This window comes from Grammomys surdaster, unplaced genomic scaffold, assembly GCF_004785775.1.
Source record: "Grammomys surdaster isolate TR1022 unplaced genomic scaffold, NIH_TR_1.0 126298, whole genome shotgun sequence".
Lineage (NCBI taxonomy): Eukaryota > Metazoa > Chordata > Mammalia > Rodentia > Muridae > Grammomys > Grammomys surdaster.
In genome coordinates, this window is record NW_021621098.1 from 6,958,698 (window position 1) to 6,981,450 (window position 22,753).

General features: G+C 43.2%; 1 pseudogene; it reads right to left on the minus strand.

The window, feature by feature from the left end:
- Positions 1-7,677: 7,677 nt before the first annotated feature.
- On the minus strand, positions 7,678-16,449 carry LOC114614078 (annotated as a pseudogene).
- Positions 16,450-22,753: the final 6,304 nt, after the last annotated feature.

Consider the following 22,753-nt stretch of genomic DNA (forward strand, 5'->3'; position numbering starts at 1 on the left):
CGTAGAAAAGGAATTAAATCAGTGAAATCTTCTCAGGTTTCCCTTCCCCTAGGGATGACAGACTCAGAACTGTTCAGAATAAAGTCAGCTCCTCCCTAATCAGCCAGCCCAGAGAAACCCAAAGTGCCCACCCCCTTCCCTTTACAGCCTTTCCAATAGAGCTTCTTCTCTTTCCTTCTGCTTATGTGGGGAGCCCTCTCAGAGAGTTCACACAGTGAGTGTGGTTTGCACACTCGGTATTAAGATCTAATCATTGCCCCTGGAGGCCTGAGAAAATGAAAACACTGGATGCGAGCCCACCTCCTGGCTTCATGCTTGTCAAGAGCGGGATCTATTAGCCTTTTAAAGAAATACCGATAATAGAAAGCAGACAAAGAGAGCTATGTGAATTGGCATGTAATCAATAATTCTCTGAGTATTTTTTTTCTCCTCCTTCAATTACTCAGAGGCATGTGAGCAAACAAAATGTTAGTGTTCCAAGCCCTGTTGCTTTCTTCAGCCCTCGGATAATATACAAGCCTCTGCACCATCAGGAGCCCCTTTCTCTTCTGAGACATTTTATTATGTTCATCATTGTAGATGAGGTCACATTCCTATTTGTATCTAGAGGATACAAATAGAAACTGTCACCCTGCTTACCCTAAGTTTAAAGCACTTAGGCCAGAGCATCCCTCCTCGCCAATGGGCTGGAACCACACTGCATGGCCAACCCTGGGTGCCCAGGCTGTGTTGGATGTGGAGTGCATTGTAACTAGGAGAGAAAGAGACTGTGTGTGTGTGTGTGTGTGTGTGTGTGTGTGTGTGTGTGTGTGTGTTGTGGTGGTGGTGTGTGTGTGTGTTGTGGTGGTGGTGGGGTGTGTATGTGTGTGTTGTGGTGGTGTGGTTAAGCCTTTTGTCCTGTAGCCACTTTATGTCTCCTGTGCTGAACCTTAACTCATCCTGGACATTCATCTTTGGAGTGGGAGAAGCTTCAGTCTCTGGAGGTCTCCTCTCACAGCTGTCTCTGGGGCACGTTCTGCTTTGTCCTTAGCCATCTTACTCATCTCATTTTTCTCTCTCCTGCTGTCTCCACCTCCTGTACCCATTTTATTTTTAGTGCAATTATTAAAAGTATGCATCTTATGATCTTCCCTGAGTGACAGCTAGTTTTCCATCCTAGGGTGGGTGTGCCTGGTTCCCTAAGATGTTCAACAGCTGGCTAGAGACTGATGCTGATTTTGACCTGTGATCTGTGGTTCCTATCTCTGGGGTTTTTGAAGTACTGACTATCCTTGGCCGCTTTTGATAACCCCCTACAGAAGAACCACAGTACCAAAAGAAACCACATGGAATTAAAAGGAGGATCAATGTATTAGTTTTAAAACACTATATTTCTGAGAATGATAAAACCTCACCCAGTTCCCAGCCTTACATGTGGCATAGGTATGCCCAATACCATCAGCCAGTTTTAGTCATAAAACATCCTTTCTGAAACAAAAAGCACCCTGTTCCTCTTATGAAATTCATAGTCTTTCAAAATTAGATCAAGAAAACTCTTCTCCTTCATGCAACTTGCCTTTCAGAAATTTAGCTGCACAATTTCCCAAGGCCTGATGTGAAATCTTGTGACCTAACTCCAGCCAGGCCTTGACCCTAAAGTTGTGAGGACTGAGGACCAAGAGTAGTGTTCCTACTTGCCTATTGTGTCTGAAGCTGGAGTTGACCTCAGCATAACGAATGCTAGCTCACTTCTACCCAACCACTGAAACCACCAAGGCTTCCCGTAAGATGAGCACGTCTGTTAGATTCCCAGACCTTCTCCTACAATTTCCATGCAACACCCCAGTTCTCCCCTTTGGTGGCCTTTCTTCAGGCTCAGTGGCTCATGACTCCTCCCCTGTCTACACTTTGGAAGTCATAGATGCTCCTGAGGGCCTCGGTCACATTTGTGGAAGCTGACCAGGGTCAGCCTGAGCCATGGTGGAGCTGCTTGTCACCCTGTGCTGAGTCTCTTGTCACAAGTCCTTGGACCTCTGTTGGTCACTCAGTATTTTGATGGAAGAGAGCAGTTTTTAATATTTTCAGTATTACTTGAGTGATTTGAATACATTTGAATACATTGAAAATGTCCTAGGCCTAACACTCCATCCTTCTGCGTTCATCATCCTCAGCCAATGAACATTTATAAAGAATGCTTTACAAAGAAAGAGCTCGCTGTTTAATTTTTTTAGCTTAAAAAATGTAAATGTATGTGTATGTCATTGTGTCTGCTTATTTGCATGTACACTATACACATGCAGTGACTACAGAGGCCAGAGGGCATTGGACCCCTCTGGACCAGGAGTTGTAGTGATTCTGAGTCACTTGGTGCAGAGCTCTGCTAGATGGACCCCTCTGGACCAGGAGTTGTAGTGATTCTGAGTCACTTGGTGCAGAGCTCTGCTAGATGGACCCCTCTGGACCAGGAGTTGTAGTGATTCTCAGTCACTTGGTCCAGTGCTCTGCTAGATGGACCCCTCTGGACCAGGAGTTGTAGTGATTCTGAGTCACTTGGTGCAGTGCTCTGCTAGATGGACCCCTCTGGACCAGGAGTTGTAGTGATTCTCAGTCACTTGGTGCAGAGCTCTGCTCGAGTGCAAGAGCTCTTAACCCCCCAGAGTGCTCCAGCTCCCTTCATAACCTTTGCTTAGCAGAGTGATGAGCTTCATTATGACATTTTCACACATACAACTATTATAGTTTGTTTTTATTGTCTCCCTGTCTGTCCCCTGCCTTCCCCTGTCCCCTCTTTCTCCCTCTTGCTGGCTCTCTTTATTACCACAAATAGTGCCCCCTTCTGATAATATGACATATGTGTTCCATAACCTCCTTCATTTTCCTTCCTCTCCCCCTTTAGATCTTTTCTTCCTTCTAATGGCCTTCTTTCCACTTTCATGTCCTATGAACGTACATACAATGCATATACACACGTGAGCACACACACATAGCACACATGTATACATACATACACACATATATACACATACATATTCATACATACACATATACACATCACACATGTACACACACATCCACATATACACATGCACACACACACACATACATACACATGCACACATTCATACACACACACACACTGTAGGTTGCATATATGAGAGTCAACTTGCCATGGCTGTTGTTCTGAGTCTTTCTTGCATCATTTAATATAATTGCATCCAGTTCCCTCCATTTCCCTGCAAACAGCAGAATCCTATCCTCCACAGCTGAGTAGAGTTCTGCTGTGTATTTGTACCACATTTTCTTTATCCATTATTCTATCGGCAGGCATCTAAACTGTTGTTATGGAGAACACTTGAGGTAGTTGTTCTCTTGAGCTTTCACTCTTTAACTTATGCCCTCACTACCAGCCCTTGCTGCATGGCTCTGCGTGGAAAGCCCCCACTAAGTTGCTCTGACTAAATGGATAACCTTGGGCACACAGTTATTAACCTATCTTTGATGCTGAGCAAAACTGAAGCCTGAAGTTATGAAGTGACTTGTCTAGTGAAGGATAACCAGGCATTTCCTTCTGTGCATCCCTGCTCTTATCTTTGTTGGTTTATGATCCTTAAGGCCACTCACTATCCAGCTGGTACCGAAAACAGGATTGCCTCAGACTATCTCATTGCTCCAGAAGAGCACTGTGCTATTTATGGAGAGAACATGGATGAGTGATCAGTGTGGTTTTGCCTCTTGGCCTTTGGAACATAATCTAGAGTTTGTTCCAGAAAACCTCACACAGATTTGTGTTTGTGGAAGGAGGTCCAAAGGCTTAGTTATTTTTTGAAAGCTCTAGGATTTGTCCTCTGCTAAGCATGGCCGGCCTAGCCAGGACTGCTCAGTGGAGCTGACAGGTCACAAAGAACTCAAGGCCCTGTCCACAGATCTGAGCAAGTTCAGAAAGACACCAGGAAGTACTCACCTGACATGCAGCACTCTCCCTGAGCCTAGGGGAAAAAGCAAGGCCATACTTAATTGACCTTTGAACTGAATGAGAAGACAGCCTGACTAATCACTCACAGAAAAGGAAGGCAGCCTCCAGGAAGTATGGCCATGGCCTTAGCCTTCCCTAACCTGCATCATCTCAGAATTTTTGTTTGTGTCACTATCACTGGTAGCTGTCATATTGTTCCTCCTGAAATGCCAGTGTAGAAATGCCAGGGAGTAAAGATTGTTATAACTCCACCGGTTGGCTTGCCTGTGTAGCCAACAGTTGTTTTACAGTTATGTTCACACAACTAAGATCCTTGCTCGAAATTCTCTAGCACTTGAGGATGGATATGTTACAAAAGGGCCAGTTTGGGGTTCTCTGTATTCTTCATCAGTGTGCTTTTCATCTCCTGATTATCTGTGAAACAGAGAGTGCTTGATCTGAGTGAAGCAGAGCCACCAGTCAGGCTGAGCCTGAAGAGCATCATGAGTTCCAGAGAGCTGCACCCTTACGGTGTGCAGAACAGTGTACCATCGTGCTAGGAGTCCAGCAAGCTCTCTGGAAAAGAAGGGCATCTGCAAGGAACCTTGGTGTTCCAAAATAGATTCAGCATTGTCTGGTCTTCTCTGGTATTCTGGTTTGACTTCTGTGATAGCGCATTCTGACAGAAAGCAACTTTCGGAGTAGAGAATTCCTCAGCGCATACTCCCTGATCACAGTCTCTCAGGAAGGGCAACCAGAGCAGGAACAGAAGCTGAGACCTGAGATGTGGAGAGGGAGGGAGAAGAAGCATTTACTAAGCTGAACTATTATCTAGGCAGTGTCCAGAAAACAGGTTTTTTTTTTGTAGCCATATGCTGCCTTAGACTCTTTCAACCCTGTCTTCTGAAATGATCCCGAGCCTTGCAGGGAGGAGGTAGATATAAATCTCTCACATAGGGCTGAACATTCTAGTCTCTTATTCATCACCTTGGCCAGATGTGGTCTCTGTATTTATCATCATCTAGTGAAAAGAGAGAAGCTTCCGAGGTGAAGATTGAGAGATGCACTGGGCCGTGGGTACCAGAATAAGTCATTAGATTTGGTTTAGCACTGCAGCCATTCAGCAGATGGAGATGGGACTTCAAAGAATGATTGAATGCCCTGCTATACCCCACCCTGCTTTATGGATCTGAATATATGTATTCCTTCTGATGCAGCGCTTCCTGAACTAGTGTGTATCTCTGAATGACAGTGGCAATGCTGAGGAGGTCCATCTCCCATGTGTCTTGTGTCCTGGTAAGAAGAAGAGATGAGCTACAGCATATGCAGAAAAACAAGCATGAGAAAACATGAAGGCATCACATGACAGCAGAAGAAACCAACTGGCCTCCTGGGTACAGTAGTGCACGCCTGAAATCCTAGCACTCAGATGGAACATGAGTTTGAGGATAGCTTTGGCTATATAGTAAGTCCCATGCCAATTTCAGGGGCATAATAAGACCTTACAGCTAAAACAAAACAAAACAGCACACACACACACACAAATAAAACAAATATTCAAACAGCAACAACAAAAGGAAGAAAATGAAAAAGAAAGGAAGAAAGAAAGAAAACTGAATCTGTCAATCAATACCTTGATACTGGATTTCTAAACTCCAGAGTCATGAGAAAATAAAATTTCTGTTTCTTAAGCCTGAACATACAGTCTGTGGTACTTTGTTATGGTCTCTCTAGCCAAAAAACACAACATGTCCTCCCACTGAGTCGTGAGTGCAAACCAATACCAATGCCAATTTGTAGAAAAGAAAAGCAGAGGTTTGAGAGGTGAGTAATTTCTCTATAGTCAAACAGGTGGTTAAATAGCATTGTCAGGCTTCAAATCCTGCTCTATCTAAGAATACCTGACATATGGAATTATTTTATAAACACTACATTTTGAACAAACATTAACCAGTATTATTTGTTGTTGCTATGGACTTCAAAAAAAAAATAATGGCTAAAACTCAGGCCAGCTAGATTTTACTAAGATGACTAAATTTCCACAGTTCTGTGTAGATAGTTGATAGAAACAGAAAGGAAACACCCTGTGTTAGAGAAACTATGGATCCTGAGTCTGAAAAGTAGGGCTTGCACTCAATGAAACATTGGCTTTACCGACTTACAGTGTGGGGGTGTTAAGAAGACACTGCCCTCACACCTGGAGTTCTAGATGTCAAATTGGCTATAGGCAAACTGAGACAGTGGGGAAATGAGTTCTTTTTTGTTTGCTTGCTTGCTTGTTTGTTTGTTTGTTTGTTTGTAAGGTGTGCACTTTTATTAAAATGGTCTCAAGTCAGTGTACAGGCCAACTCTGACTGCCTCAACACCTCAACCCACTCCCAGGGAGACAAAGTCTTCATACATCAAGTTACGGGGACAAAAAAGTGGGGTCACAATGGCTGACCATTCAGAAATTAAAAACAAAAACGAAGTATTAATGCAGAAGATTTTTTAAAAAATTGCAGTACATAATTTACACAGAAGGAATGTTGTCACCTTCCCAGTGTGGACTCAGGGCATGGACTCAGACATCCTCCTCTTGGAGTGGGGATGGCTTTTGGAAAGGTGTGGGACTTCCTGTAATTTATATATTTCATGGGTACTTGGAATGACTATCAAAACAAAAACAAAAACAAAAACAAAAACAAAAAAACAATGCACAAAGTCCTCAGCCACATTGTAGAACTTTGGGGATGTTTGCTCCAACTGACTGCTGTCGCCTTCACTGTCCCAGTTTTTAAATCCTGAGTCAGAAGTGTCAAAACAAAACAAAAAAACCTTTAAAAAATTAAGAAAAAAAAAAGACCAAAAATCAAAGCCATGCCAATGTTTTCTCGTATTTTTTTTTCTTCGCAAGTTAGGTTTTGTCAAAGAAAGGGTGTAAAACCAGCTCAGTAACAGTCTAGTAACAGCCTAGAAGCATTTGTGGTGCACGATGGAGGGGCCAGACTCATCGTACTCCTGTCTGCTGATCCACATCCGCTGGAAGGTGGACAGTGAGGCCAGGACAGAGCCACCAATCCACACAGGGTACCTGCACACAGGAGGACCGATGATCTTGATCTTCATGGTGCTAGGAAATGAGTTCTTTTTTTTCTTTTTCTGATCAAGCTCTGAAACTTTAATTTCGGGTGCAGGTTATAAAGACACAGCAAACCAGGAAGTTTGGGTGAAGGTCTTTGCTTAGGGCTATCCCACTACTGAATGCTTATTGCCCTAGACCATCCCTCTGTCATATGCTTATTGTCCTAGACCATCCCATTGTCATATGCTTATTGTCCTAGACCATCCCACTGTCATATGCTTATTGGCCTAGACCATCCCTCTGTCATATGCTTATTGGCCTAGACCATCCCACGGTCATAACCAGCTCCTAGGAAATGCCATTCATTCTTTAAGTTCCTTGGACCTGAGACTAGGTTTCCCAGAACAGCAGGTAATTTCCTGAGTTTGGCTCCCGGCAATTACTGAGATTTGTTTTGATTTTTAACTTTCATCTTTTTATTTACAGTCCAGTCTTTATTCCCCTCCAGGTCATCCCTCTGACAGTTCCTCATTCCATTCTTCTTCCCCCTGCTTCAAGAGGATGTCCTCTTGTCACTCCCTGGGGTCTCAAGTGTCTCAAGGGTTAGGTATATCTTCCCTCACTGAGCCCAGACCACCCAATCCTCTGCTGTACATGTCAGATGTAGTTTTAAGAGGCCCCTCTACTGCTTCCTATGCTTCTTGCCTCCACACTCATGTTCCTTGGAATGACTGCTATCAGAGCATCTTTTAGAGCCATGGTGCTGTTTTGCTTCTTCCAAAAACTTGTCCAAACCAAAAGGATCTTCCTCAAACTGAACTGGTCCTTCTTGGCCCCTTTGTCTATGGTCTGTACCAGAAAACTCCTTATCAGGAACAAATCTGTTGGTCTTTATCCTGGTTTCGAGGTCATCACCGTACATGTCCTTGTCCAGATTTGTACTGGGCTTGTAGATACTCGGAGCCATATCTTTGCCACCCCTCCAGGCCTGATCATAAACATTGTAAATGTCATCCTCTCCGCCTGCAAATCCACTGTCCATACCCTTGGATTGGTTGAAGAGCCTTTGGTCATACTGAACTTCACTGGAAGTTCGAGGATTGGGCACACCAAGAGCAATGACTTCACTGATATCTCGATTTTCATTTCTCTGTAGTTTTGACCTCTTATCAGGAACTGCCCTGGAAAGGTTCCGGTCCTGCTGCCTCTCTTTGCGCCTGTCATGACGGATTTCATCTCTTTCACAGGCCTCTCCATCCTCTTTTTCCACATGGGTTTTGATCCCAGCTCTCCTTTTTCTTGCTCTCTGGGCCATTTCTCTAAGTTTCTCTTCATGTTTCTCCTTTTCTTTTTGATCCATCTTTCTCTCTAGCTGGGCTCGCATTTCCACCACTTCTCGAGCCTTCCGTTCAGCAATGTATAGTGCTTGAGATAATTTGGCAAAATTTTCATTTGCTTGGACAGTCTGAAGTCCTCTTCCATCAGCAGTGGAATTGTGTAACCCTTCGAGTTCTTCCACTTGGATACACATGGCGGGATCTTCCACCTCTTCTGTTCTTCTACACTAATCTTCCGAGGAGGAGAGTGCATTACAGGTACGGGAGGAGATGGAGGCCTCGGGGGAATTTTCTTATTGATCCTGAATTTTGGAGGCTCCATTGGGTCCTTCTGCCTTTCAACAATCCGAATAACTCTCTGTTTAGCTCCTGAATTGAATGTTTTTGCTTGCTGGGATGGCGTGTACTGGATATACTGGGCAGGAGGCAGTTTCTCAGCTGCATGAACAGGCTTGGCCCCAACAATCTTCTTTGCTATGATCTTCTCCAAGGCTGCTTTTGTCCTTTCTGTAATTTCTTTAATTGTCTCCTCATCAGGCCTTTGCAGTTCTGGGTCATCTGGATTCATAACCTCCTTTGGAACAAGGTCAGTATATTTGCTATAAATGACCTTGTCTTTGGAATGTCCTTGTTGAGCAATTGTGTCATATTTAATTTTCCCTTCTGGATCCAAATGAATGGGCAGAGCATTGGACACTTTTTTCTGTCGCCCCATATCCAGAGGATACTGGGTCACACGGACTTCAGGGAAAGCACCTCCATCTCCAAAATCCTCTGGCAACTGTGGAATCCAGCCTTTCCTGTATCCATATGAGGGAGACTCCCTTCGAGACAAATCCAGAGAGGTCTGCAGTGATCCTGAGATCTTGCCCTTTCTTCAGCTTCAAGTTGGTCCTGAGATAGCTGAGTAGGCGCAGGTAAAACTCTTCCTCTGCATCTTCAAGAGCAAATCACAGATTCCGGAGGGCAAGTCTTTCCTTCAATTAGGAACACAATGGAATAAACGCTCAGTGTACAGATGCCCTGACCGAAAGATCCTCTAGGCTTTGCAGTTCTTTGAGCTGAAACTGTGGCAGCCACCCTGAAAGGGTGGCTGGGAATGAAAGCTGGATAGAGGGCGAGAAGAGGTGAAGCCAGGACAAAGTTCTCTGATCAAGGCTCCAGGAAATGAGTTCTTAAAGGCTAGTGGTAGAATTAATTTGCACCCAGTCTAAAGCCCTAAGCTCTTCTCCATTAAGACGCTAAGTTCGCTGTCCTGGGTACTTCACAGTAACTACCCAAAGGTTAAAGTTTGCCCTCTCAGTTGTTTTAAAGCACAGTATTGCTATCTGGCTTTCCTATCACATTGTTATTCCTTTTGTGCATCTCCTCAAAGCATTTTGATTAGAACAAGTCATTGAGAAAGCAGACGCCAAAATAAACACTCAAACTAAAATCAGGCCCAAATTGTGGGGACTTCTAATAATCCTAAGAGGTTCTAGTGTTTGTGGAATCCAATTGTACCTCAATATTTTTTCTTGAATTGATTTCTAAAATTGTTCATTAATCTCAAGCCTAGTCTCTTCCATCAAGATGTGTCTTTTCATGCCTCATTTCTCAGCCCTTTCAGCCAGAGATGGTTTCTATTTCTTTGGGGAACATGGATTCTTATTTCATCCAAGCCAGTGCCTCTGTCCAGTAGCAAGAACCGGAGGTCCACCAGCACTTCCCAGAACAGCTAGATGAAGTGGTGGCCAGGTGCAGAGAGGGCTGGGTACCAGTCCACTTAGGCATGGCCAGCTTGCTCAGGACTTTCTGGATTTATCAAGAGACATTGCCATGATTAGATACACTCATTTTGTAGGTACAGAACTAGTTCAAACCCCAGCAGACTCTAAAAGCCGAGGAACTTTGGGCATATTACTTCATCCCTCTTGGCTTCAGTGCCCAGCTGGCTCCTTTAAAGATTAAATGTAGCACACAGAGGAAGCATGTTGCACACAGAGGAAGTATGTAGCATGAGGTGGGGGAATGTCTGACACAAAGTAGGTCTATACTAAACAGAGACTGTCAAAAGACTTCAGTTAATACAGCTTTCATGCTTTCTGCATGGTTCAGATTTCATGGCTGCTTGATGTACAGTTGGGACTTAACCTCAAGAGACCCATGAGTCCCTGGGGAGGGCACTGTCCATGTGTTTCAGACTCGGTGCATCATCCACCAGGCATGTTCCCTCTGGAAAAGCAGGAGACCGCCCAAGGTCTGGACAAGTTCAGGGAGGGAAGCATCTGAACTTGTTGGGAGCTGTCCCATCAAAACTAGAGTTGTCTGGGTTTTTACCACTGGGGCCAATATTCTTCTCTGTCTGGAGTTTTAAAAAAAGATCAGAAGGTTGGATTAGCATTCTCTGTTCTTTATGGCATTAGAAGCTTGTCGGGAGGAAAGTTCCGCTGATCTCAACCAGAAGTTTGAGGATTAAGGAGATGAGTAATGTGGTGAGAAAGTGAACGAGGGAATTATCTGACACCCAATGGGAGAACTGGGGACTCCGAGAAGAAAAATGATCATTTCTTCACCTGGGGGCTTTAAAAATTCATATGTAATTCTTCCCAGGACACTTCAGATCTCTCCTTCATTACAGAGGATTTGGGTTTGAATTCTATTTGTAACATTCAAATGAGGAGGCTTGTTGAAAACCTCCTAAAGTCCCAGTCTCCACCCAGCCCTTTGGGAATAGTAATGGGAACCCTAAACATTGTTCACTCATTCATTTGTTCATTCATTCATTCATTCATTCATTTATTCATTGATTCATCAATATCTACAAAGCACTTGCTCGGACACATAGCCGTACATTTGATACATGTTTGTGCCTTCTCCTGCCAAGGCTGCTATGGAATACTCTTGCCCCAGACACCTCGACTTCAAGGAGCATTGCATGGTATACTCCAGCTATTTTCATTTTGCTCAGAAATATGTCCTGATCTTTACAAAAAATCACTTTAGAGTAGGTGCAGACATTTTTTAAAGAAAAGAATATGGGAGTAAAATCAAATTACTGCTATTCATCCTCACGGAGATGCAAAGCTTAATCAGCCAAATTTCTCAGTTCACCTGTCAGAAGTGTAGCTTAGCTACAGACATATATCGAAGGCTATGCTGCCATAAAATGGAGTGACATTCAGTCACCAGAAGAGAGACATGAACAAAGACCAGTGTCCACAGATCGATTTCCTTTGTTTCCAGTTCCCCTTGTGGCTCCAGAAACGTCTACCACCCTGAAGTTTCCTACAGGGTTGTGGGAGGCAGAAGGGGTATGTCCTTTTTTCTCTCACAGAGTCTGGGCCATTTGGGAGGGATCTGATGCATCTCCTAAGCCGTATAATTTATTCCACATATTTAAAAACTTTGTTTGGAGTGCTACTCATGTGTCTCCCATTCTGATTTAGGTCTCTCTTTCTTTTAGAGTCCTGGGTGCACCCCTGATTTATTCATGACTGAGTCTTGCATTGTTCTGGTGAGAGCCATGACCTGAGTGAATACCACACATTGCTTTCATTAATATGTCATATTAAATTTGAAATTTAAAATCCAAATCAAAAGTTAGACCTCTTAACATTGTTCATTCTTTAGGAAGACTGAAGGCTGGAAATAATTTTTTATGAGCCAAACTCTCTCTCTCATTCATTCTCTCTCTCTCTCTCTCTCTCTCTCTCTCTCTCTCTCCATTCTAATAATTCAGGATTTTTGAAAACCTCTTTGCCATCAGCTATACAGTGACATTTCCCCTCAAGCATAGTAACTGGAGATGGATGGGACACAGGCATCTGATCAAGGCTGTCTTCTCACTTCAGGTCAGTGTTCTCAACCTTCCCAACACTGCAGCCCTTTAACATGGGTCCTCATGTGGTGGTGACCTCTAACCACAAAAGTATTTTGTTGCTACTTCATAACTGTAATTTTGCTACTGTTATAAATTGTAATGTAACTATCTGTGTTTCTGATGGTCTTAGGCACACCCCATGAAAAGGTCATTTAACTGTCAAAAGGGTCATGACCCACAGGTTGAGAACCCTGTTCTAAAGCCTTACACTCATTTTATTAGCACCACACTATAACCAACTGAGCTAACCAGACACCACACCATTGAAGTCAATTAAAATCACATTTAGGAAGCAGGAGTTCTTCTGCTTGCTTTGGTGGCTTGGCCAGAATTAGCTTTGATGTAAACAAAGTCAGTCTCTTAAAACTTTTGGAGAGAGAGAGAGAGAATTTATCTTACTTTGTGCCTATATAACAACATACAGAAGCTGGAGAATATATAAAGAAAACGGATTGCTATCTAATAACAGTTTCAGAGACTGGGAGTACAAACTTCTAGTGAGAGTTTTCTATCTACATTAAAACATGGTGGATGACACCACAGCAGGAGAGAGATGGTGAGATGGAGATAGGTAGATAGATGATAGATAGATAGATAGATAGATAGATAGATAGATAGATAGATAGATGATAGATGAGAGATAGTTGAAAGATAGATAGGTAGATGGACGATAGATGGCTGAGTGATAGAGAGGTGAGGGAGAGAGGGAGCTTTTTCCTCTGACCTGAAACACTCCTGATTCTGTCCTTTTGAAGGGAGGAAGGAGGCTATATTAGTGACGTTTTTGCTGTTGAGATAAAACACAATGACCAGTGTAGCCTAGAGAAGAATTATTTTGGTTTATGGTTCCACAGCAGTAAGAATCCATGACAGAAGAGTGGAGTGTGACAAGAAGCAACAGACACAGTGGCAGTAGCAGATAGCTGAGAAGTCACATCTTCAACCTCAAGCAGGAAGCAGAGAGAGTGAAAAGGAAGTAGGTGAGGCTTTTAATCTCAAAGCCCGCCCCCAGTGATGTACTCCCTCTAGCATAGCTGCATCATCTAAACCTCCCCAAAGAGTGCCACACACACTGTCCCAAGGGCAGAACCTATGAGAAACATTTCTTTCAAACTACTACAGAGGCTGAGAGTCAGGAATAAACAAAACTTACAAGGCTCAGGAAGTAAACAAAACTCATAAGTCTGAACCCCTGACACTTAAAAGAATGACACACATTCCTGAGATTAAATAAATAATAGCAGTAGCTGGAAAGAGGAGACTTTCCAACCACATCCTGAAGGAACAGCAATCATGCAGCCTGAGGAGTTTTCAGACATGTTCTGTGGGGTGTTGTGGAATGGCTGAATTTGAATCATCTACATTCCTGTAAATTGCTCCAGCTTCTTCCTTCATAAACTTGGGTGTGCTCATTTCCTTGCTCTGTAATCAGGTGTTCTGGGGTGAACAGAGAAAGTCAAGAGCAGGAAAAGTCAAGAGCACATAGACAGAGAGGAAGCGAAACATTAGCGAGGAGGCAGGTTCAGCCTCTCCCTTTTAGAGCAACTCCCTCTTGCAGAAACTAGTCCATGTTTACAGGACCTGACATACTCCAGAGAGACAGCATCAATTCATGCATGATGGTGAAGACCCCATGACCAAGCACCTTCTACTAAGCTCTGCTTCTTAAAGGGCCCTAAACACTACTGTACTAAATGCCATGTTTCCAGTTAATGAATTGTTGGGAGACAAGCTGTATCCAAACCATTGCAGGACCTGCTGGAATTCCTTCTTGGGGCTCCCCATTCCACTTACAGCCCTTTTCCCAACATCATGCCCCTGAGCTGGTGACTTACGAGGGCAGCAATGCCTCCAAGTGGTGCCAGGGCACCTCTCCCCAGCCAGTCCTTCAGTCAGAAACAGAACGAGACAAGTGCTTCAGCTTACCTTGTAAAAACACAGTAACTTGTTAATACAGAGTATAGTGGGGCCAAACTAAAAACAAACAAAGGGAAGAAAAAGAAACAGGACATTATCCTTCCTTCCAATATTCATAATATCAACATTTCCCCCAAAACAAAGTGAGCCAAAGAGGCTTGCAGGGCAAACGAATGAAGCAAAGCTACTTAGGAACAGTTCTAAGGAATGTCTCATTTCCTAGGGTCAGTGAACTGGAACCTCTGAGAACACAGGAAATGAAGTTATCATTCCTGGTCCCCCTCCTGTCTCTCTCACGTCTTTCATCAAAACAGCAATACACACTTGCTTACACACAGATACACATGCAGACACACAGAAGCACACATGCAGAGAGAAACACACACATGCTTACACACGAATACACACACACAGAGAGAGAGAGAGAGAGAGAGAGAGAGAGAGAGAGAGAGAGAGCACATTGTGCATTTCAGGAGAGATGGCGAAAGAGAAAGGCGGAAAGACAGGCATGCTGGAACCTCAACAGAAACCTTGCTGAGTGTGGGGGTGTGGGGGATGCTAGCCCACTCTTGTGTGGGTTGTGGGGCTTCTGGCTTCCGAGTTTTGGGGTTGACAGCAACTTTGCTAACCTGCTTTTGAGTCATAATGATCTTCCACCAGCAGACTTAGTTAAGGTAGGTATGCTAAGTTACAAGGAAGGGAAAATATTCTGCTTTTGATTTTATAACTCACTGAGTCCAACCAGTGCTGCCTGCTGCAGTAGGGTCTAATGATGTTGGCTTGATCTTGTGCAGATCTTGTGTAGGTAACCACTACTGCAGTGAGCTTGTAAGTGCAGGACGTGTCATGGACAGAAGCCAGCATTCCATAGCACCTCCCTGCTACCCAGCTTACATCCTTTCCACAGCCTCTTCTTAGAGGCTGAAAGGGAAGCCTCCTACCAAGAGATTATTTTTATCTCATCAAATGGATGTACTTCCTTCTGCTCTGATCTCTTCCTGTTTCTGGGAAGAATTTCCTCTTAGCTTAGAGTCACAGGTACAATGCCAATCAGGAAGCAGAGATAACAGTAATAACAATCACATACTACATAATTGTGGCCAACACTATGTCATTTTCCATGAAAAAAAATGTTATCTACAGAATAGTAAAAGTCAGTCATCTAACTGAATTTATTGCCTTAGTCTTCACAGGAAGAGTCACCACTGGCGTTCATCTACCTAGTTCCTCATTACAATTAAATTCTATCTTCATGTGTAGGTTTGGAACCATTGGTAAAAGTCCGTGAAAACAAAAGTTGGCGATCAGGCCTAAGAAAATCTACAAGAACTGGGAAGAAATTCAAGGAGCTTACATTTCCACCATGGAATCAGTGCCATTTTCCACAAGAAGTGAAATCTCTACTGAGCCACTGAGTGGGGGAGGCAAGCAGAGGAGAAATACTGACAGAGAAGTTGAAGTAAGTTTCCTAGCACCCTGATATTGTATGTTTGGGTGAGCGTGGTACTACTAACTTGGCTTTACGGGCAAATCCAAAATCTTCCCACTCTTTCCTGGCTCTACAGGTGCCTAAAGAAGAGGTGAACTGCTGCAGGTGACAGGGCTCCTAAGAATTGTCTCCAGGGTAAGAACTGAGCCAATCTGACACAGGTGGATGACCATAGTTTCTTGCAGTATGTTAAAATAATGTTCTGTTAAATGTGATATTAGGATATCATATTTCTCCATGAGCAAGTTGCATCTTGAAGGCTTCATCTGACTGATTTTCACAGCATTCATGGGAGCAGAATGAAAATCTGTTTCATTCAGATGTATCTGGAAAAGTTGATGAATTCTTAACAACATAAAAATATGAATTTCCCATACTGCACATGAAGGTAGCATTTCAGGGGCTATTAGCAGATGTTAGTTAGAATGGATCAGGATAAATTTTCAATGACGTGGAACAAATTTTGAAAAAAAAAACAGGCAGAAACTATCCAACAGGCCTTATTGTGTCCAAATATTGGATGCTCTGTGTCATAGAATGATACAGAGAGGCAAAGAACAAGGACAATTGATTCTGTGACAAATCTGACACAATTAGGTATTGTTAACCTAGAAAAGGAGTTGTCCCTTGTAAGCCATTTAAAACTGATCATAAATCCTGATTTAGGACTTTACAAATAAAAGTATTAAGTGTGAGTTTTCGAGGCACTGAAGGCCCTGTGGCCACTGGAGTTCTTCCAGCTTGCTGGCATTGCTAAATGACTTTTTGACCATGTGCGATACCTTCAGATAGGACCCGTGGTCGGGTTCACCCCTGTTTGCAGACACACCCCTGTTCATACCTGTGCATTGTGCTTCCTGCTTTTCAGGTAGGGTCAGAGAAAGTGGGAAATTATGGTCATATTTATAGGGACTCATTGATGATTTAGCCCTTAGAGTTAAAATTTAGATTCTAAAATTTCTGATTGGACCTAGCATTTCTAGAAGCAGAGGAATGAGTTAAAGAGATAGAAAGAAATCTCCATGTGGTCACGACACCTTTTCAGCTCAGTTCCTTCTGTCACCTATGAGAGCACAGTGTGCAGTTCCAGGAGTGTGGTGGACCTTGTGGATCGGCTGTGTCCTCAGAACCATTTTTTGGGTATCAGCTGTCCAGGCACCAACAGTACCTACCTGATTGCCAGTACAGTGCTGGCCACCATCTCAGCCACAGTGCTTCCAAACCCGGCCCAACTTGCTGAAAACACTGACTCAGAAGACACCAGTGTGATCCGGCCTGTGTGCATCTATGGGCCCCTTCCTGAAGCCCTCATTTCAGACTTCTTTCTAACACTGGGCTGTAAGGCCTGAGAAAAATCACTTAAGAGGTCACCAACGTCCAAGTCTGGGCTTCTTTGCCTCTTCTGCAAAGATACCCACAGCTTGCTGGAAAGCATCTTAGACAGAAATCTTTGGTTTTGTTTTCCTAACAGTTTTCTTGCAAAGCAAAGAAATGAGTATGAACATGCAGCCTCATGCCAGGGGTTCCTCACACGATGTAACTTTTAGAACACACCTGATCCACCTTTGTGTATTAAGTGTGACTCTGCTCACCATCGCAGGCTGCTCACCATCACAGGCTGCCCAGGACTGACAACAGCGCTTCCGCAGTGCATGTCTGTATTCTTCACACAAGTCTGCTATGTAGGTGGGTTGGCATCTTATCTTGCTTTACAGAGCAGGAAACTGAGACTTCAGTTTACGGTGATTTCCCTTGACTCTCCAGTTTGCAAGCAAAGCTGGCCCCCAAACACACATCTTTTGGCTCTGATCCTCTTTCCTAGTCCTAGGCCCACAGCACTGAGGTCACTGATGCTAATCTAATGGTGACTCTGGGGCTGGAAAAGATTCTAAATCTTCAAAGAGAGATCCTGTTTGATCCTTCTGCTGTGCAGATAAATGGAGTTGGGAATCTGTAGGGACTTTCCCCCTTAGTAGGAGCAGATGAAACAACACTGGATATAGAATGTTCCATTTCCTAAACATTCTCATTGTAAGTCCATGGCCCAGTCACTCACATGGCCATGCACAGCTTTCCCATCTGAAGAAAGGCATAGAAGAGCTGTCACCAAAACTGAAAACAGCACATAGAGGAAATGAGAAAAACCATAAGCAACTATAATCCTGTTTATGTCTCCAAGGAGCAAACTCACAAACAGATGCCTATAGCTTTAAGAGAAACAGTCATACTGGGAGAAAGCTACAGGTGTGAATGGAGATAATGATTTTCATGCCTTGGCTGTGGGATTCCCAAGGGCCCGAGTCTGCTTCCAACAGTCACAGGCTATCTGGTATGTATTTAATACTGTGCGTGCATGATTTAGGAAGGGAATCACAGGTCCCTTCCAGGGACTCTCTGCACTCTATGACAGCACCATCACCTTGTAGAAGAGCAGAGAGTCTACTGGAGTCATTACACAGAGCTGGCTCTCTCCTTCCTCAGCCCTGCCTTCTTCCTGCCTGGCATGCCCATCAGTCTCCTAATGGCTTTCCTGTTTCCTTGCTTTTAAAGAAAGGACCCAGCAAGAGACCACTGAGTGAGACATATTGCAATATTCCCCAAATCAAGCACCCCGCTGCTAGCTCTTCCTGTCCACCAGAAGCAAGACATGGATAGCTGTGAGTGTAGTCCAGCCCTTAGTCCAGCCAAGCGGGAAACGGTAAACGTAAGCACTGATGTTTTCTCCCTTTGCTCCTGGTAGTGTCTATGCTTGATAAGAGGTTTAGAATCTGAATTCAAGATTCAAGTGGTTTTGTTTTGATTTTTTGCTTCCAACTTCTATAAATATGACCATGGATTCATTCTTGTACTACTCTTCTTGTCTGGAAAGGAGGCACCGTATGCAGTGGGTATGAGCAAGGGGTTGCCAGTAAACAGGAGTAGAGCTAATCACTGCCCTGGTAACCTGGTCTGTGACTTCACTCTTGGGAGCCTCATTCTGTGACATTTTACCAGGACTTCTCCATCTTGCCAACATTATCTACATAAAACAATAGACCTATTATCTGTATCAGGGTCCTAGGAACTTCAGCTTACTAACATCATCCTCAGTACTGCCAGACCTGTGGTCTGCTTTTCTTGGGTTATACTTATTACTCACTAGGTTCTCTTAGAGATCAGTCATCTTAGCTCAACTGACCAATTCTGTTTCTCTGTCCATTTTTGATTTCCCTATTGGGTGGTCATATCCTGTGATTCTCACTCTACTCCCTGGTGAGATGTTTTGACCTCCATAATGGGGTCCTCTTACTCATTTAACTTTGTGACCCTGAGTTTTATTCTTAGCCCTTCTCCCATTTCTCTCTGCTCCCTTTTGGTAAATTTACCAACTTCTACAAAGACACTCAAATCTGTGTCTCAAGTCTCAGTAGTTTCCATAGCAACGGTATCCAAGACTATAATGGTCTGTCAGTAGTTCTTAATCTTCCTAATGCTTCAACCCTTTAGTGCAGCTCTTCATGTTGTGGTGGCCCCCACAACATGCTATTTCATTTCTACTTCATAGCTGCAATGTTGCTGCTGCCCTGGAACTACTGTGTAATGTTGCTACTGTTGTGTAATGGAAACATCTGATATGCAGGATATCTAACATGTGACCCACAAGGGAATCTAGACCCACAGGTTGAGGACCACTGGTCTATATGGAGCTGTGAGAAATGGGACAAAGTCGAGGTATCTAACAGTAGACAGAGACCCACCTGAGGCCGTACACACTCTTCAGTCACACAGTCTCATTGCGGTGATGCTCTCAGCAGCTCTCTCTAACTCCCCTTTTTGTGTTAATTTCTCTTTTTGTGGGGATCTGACAGCAGGCAACTTACACGGGAGAATGGCTCTACTGTGGTTTACAGTTTGAAGGGCTACAGTTAATCGTGCCAGGGAAGGCATGGCAACAGGAGTACAAGGCTGACCACATTGCATCTGCAAACAGAAAATAGAGAGTCGACCATAACCTTTCAAGACAATGTCCTCAGCTGAGGACCAAGTGTCCAAACACACGAGTCTATGGCAGGGGTGGGAGCAGGCATGTTACACCCCAAACACCAGCTCTTCTGTCCATTGTTTTTCCTCTCTTTGTATTTTTCAGCCTGGACTGGACTACTCTATCCTGCTCTGTCATCTTGACCTGGTCCTCATGATTGCTCACGTGCTTCCTTCTTGGACTAAGCACCCCATTTCCTTTGCTCTCAATTAACAACACATGTGATACCAGTATCTCCTCCACGTTTCACTTCCTTAAGAGCAAATCGACGGAGACCGCCTTTCAAAGAGGTGCCAGGATAGTGAATGCCAGCGGAACAACATCCTGCCCATGTATGTAACGTATTAAGCTTTTCTTCTGCTGTCTACTTCTCCATCTGCAGTATTTGGTTAGCTACAAAATGCCTTTCACTGATTACATGTCAAAAAGTTTAGTGCTCTGTGGGAGGGAATTCAATGAAACTTTTAAACAATCTTTAAAAGAAATCCCTCTCCAAAACAAATCCAAACTATCTGTTGGTAATTTAAGAGGCCTTGCCAAGGTTTTGACCCTGTTAAAATTCCTTGGACAGTGACTTTTTTAGGCAGTACTGAGAACTTTTGGTTAGGAGCAACACTGTGAGCAACAGCATCTACTCTGACCACTTACTCCATCCACCTCGCTTTACCTTGTTCATTTTTCTGGTTGGAGAATTCACATGGTTTCCAGTGCTCTTTTCTTCTGGTCCTATTGTGCTTCTGATTTCATGTTAAATTTCAAGTGTGCCAGAAGTAGTTTTACCTTTATATATTCATTCATCACACTTTATGAAAATAGGTTAAAGAAAGAAAGATAGGAAAATTGAGAAATTGTGTTAGTAGATAGAATTAAATATATTCTAATTGCTAGTCCATAAACAAATGCCCATTTTAAATTTATATTTAATCATTAGCTATACTGGATAGAGATACTAGCAGCAAATGCTCTTCTCTCTCGCACATTAGAACTAAACCTCACCCACTCCCACCAGGCTGCTTCTATTAATTTCTCAGGACAATTCACTGTTAGACAGTGTCTGAATGCAAATGATCTCAGAGTTACAGAGGTTCTTCTGATAGTATTTTTGTTTGTTATTGTGGGACAGTAATACACATTTAGCAGAAATCATACTTTAAGTTTTGGGGTTTGCTCTTTTCCCAGAGTAGTGGTAAGAAAAAGATAATCTTGTAACCTTAGGCAGTGACAGTGAGCCACAGCCCTCTAACTCCCAGCCACCACTCAATCATGTGGTAACAGTGACCTTCCACAGTATGCTGTGGTGCTAAGAAGTACACACACTGTCTGACTTATAACATTTTCAATGTGTGTTAGGTTTATTTGGGTAAAATTCCACCATAAGTTAAGGAGCATGTGCATTTGCATTTAGTTGTATTGCACAGTGACTTATGAACTGATTCTGACATTAGTAAAATGCCATAGTCCCCTAACCACATACAAGTTGTAGTGGTACAATATCTGGCCATAAAACTAAAGCCATGTTCCCGAGTGTAACATTAAGACAATTAGTTACACTTCTCTCCCCTCAGAAGAGGTGGTGGGGCAGGGAACAGATACATTTAAGATAAATTCTGTGATGGTTTGGCATGTCATAGCAGCATGCTGCCTGCTGGGCCTTGCCAGGACACTTGGCTGGAAGACCTCTTAAGAACCCAAACATTCTTGCTACTAGTGAAATGATGCCACAGTTACAGTTTATGGAGGTTCAGTTAATAATCACATTTGCTTATAATGTTATGGCAAATTGAATGGAGCACTAGCAAATTATTCCAAATCTCATTCTTTCAATTAAAGCCCAGTCTGTGTCCAAACTCCAAGCAGGAGTCCTAGCCCTTCTACTCGTATATAGTCAGCAGCCTTTCAAAACTAGATGTCAAGTATCTGACATTGTCATAAGTGAGATGAAGCACAGAAGTGCCTGGTCACTAGTGCATTACTGACATCTACAAAATGCTAACATGTATTAGCAAGCCTCTGAGTTCCAGTGAGTCCCTTTCGGTTCTGGGTAAGCATCATGTCAGGCATGTGACAGAGAATTGAAAAGGCCATCTTTTTTTGGAATGTATACTTTTTCTCACTGACTTGTCACAGTTTAAACCAACTGGTCTTTGATTCTGATGAGATTCTAATGTCGGAATAGCCTGGGAATCACAGAACAGAGTCCCCTGCTGAAGTTACCTCCTTGGCTAAACTCTCTGTGGGCCTTGGTCTCAGCTTATTCTCTGGCATCTGGGACGGTAGGTACTCCCAGTTGGCACTAAGTAAACTGAACTTCATGTCTCCATATTTTATCAGCCCTCATATTTCTGCTACAAATCCTAGCTGTTCTCATGGATTTCACACAGCCTGACTCATCTTCTCCTAAGACATATAAGGAACTTAGCTGTGGGACAGTGACTTGGCTGAGATGGAGTCTCTCTCCCACACAGTACCTCATGGGAGACACTGGAGGGCCTTCTCTTTTTTGTCCTCAGAAAAGAGATGGTCAAACTACTTAGGTGGTCTCAGAATTTTCTGGAATGAAGAAGTTCTATAAATGACCATCTCAGTTCACACGGCTCAATAAACATCCTGTAAATGGTAATGACCATGAGTTAATGTCTTTAATCATATTACACAGTCTGAGGTTCTGCTCTCCATTTTATTTTAAAGTAATGAGTTTCTAGGGTAACTTTAATTGAACTTTTCTGGTTTTCATCAGCACCTAACCATAGACAAAAGGGAGCCAACAATTCCTTTATAAAGATCTTTGTTGCCAAATACCATCAAGTCCTTTTTTATTGTGTCATAGTTACCCATTATTAATTACACTTATTGTGATCCCTAATAGAGTAATAAATGATAAGTAAGATTGGCCTTAAAGCTTGGGAAATCCCCACTCTCAGAACAGACAGGAAGTCACAGCCTAGCTTGATTGACCTTGAGTTTATTCTCACCTTCCTGATCCCCTCTTTTACCGTCCAGCCCTGCCAACACACTCTACTAGGATATAATTGACAGAACAGAGCTTTGGTCAAAGCGGGAAAATATTGCTTCCTAACAATCATTTTGAGAGCCATAGAGTCTGTAAGAGAGAAATCATCATAGAAACTATGA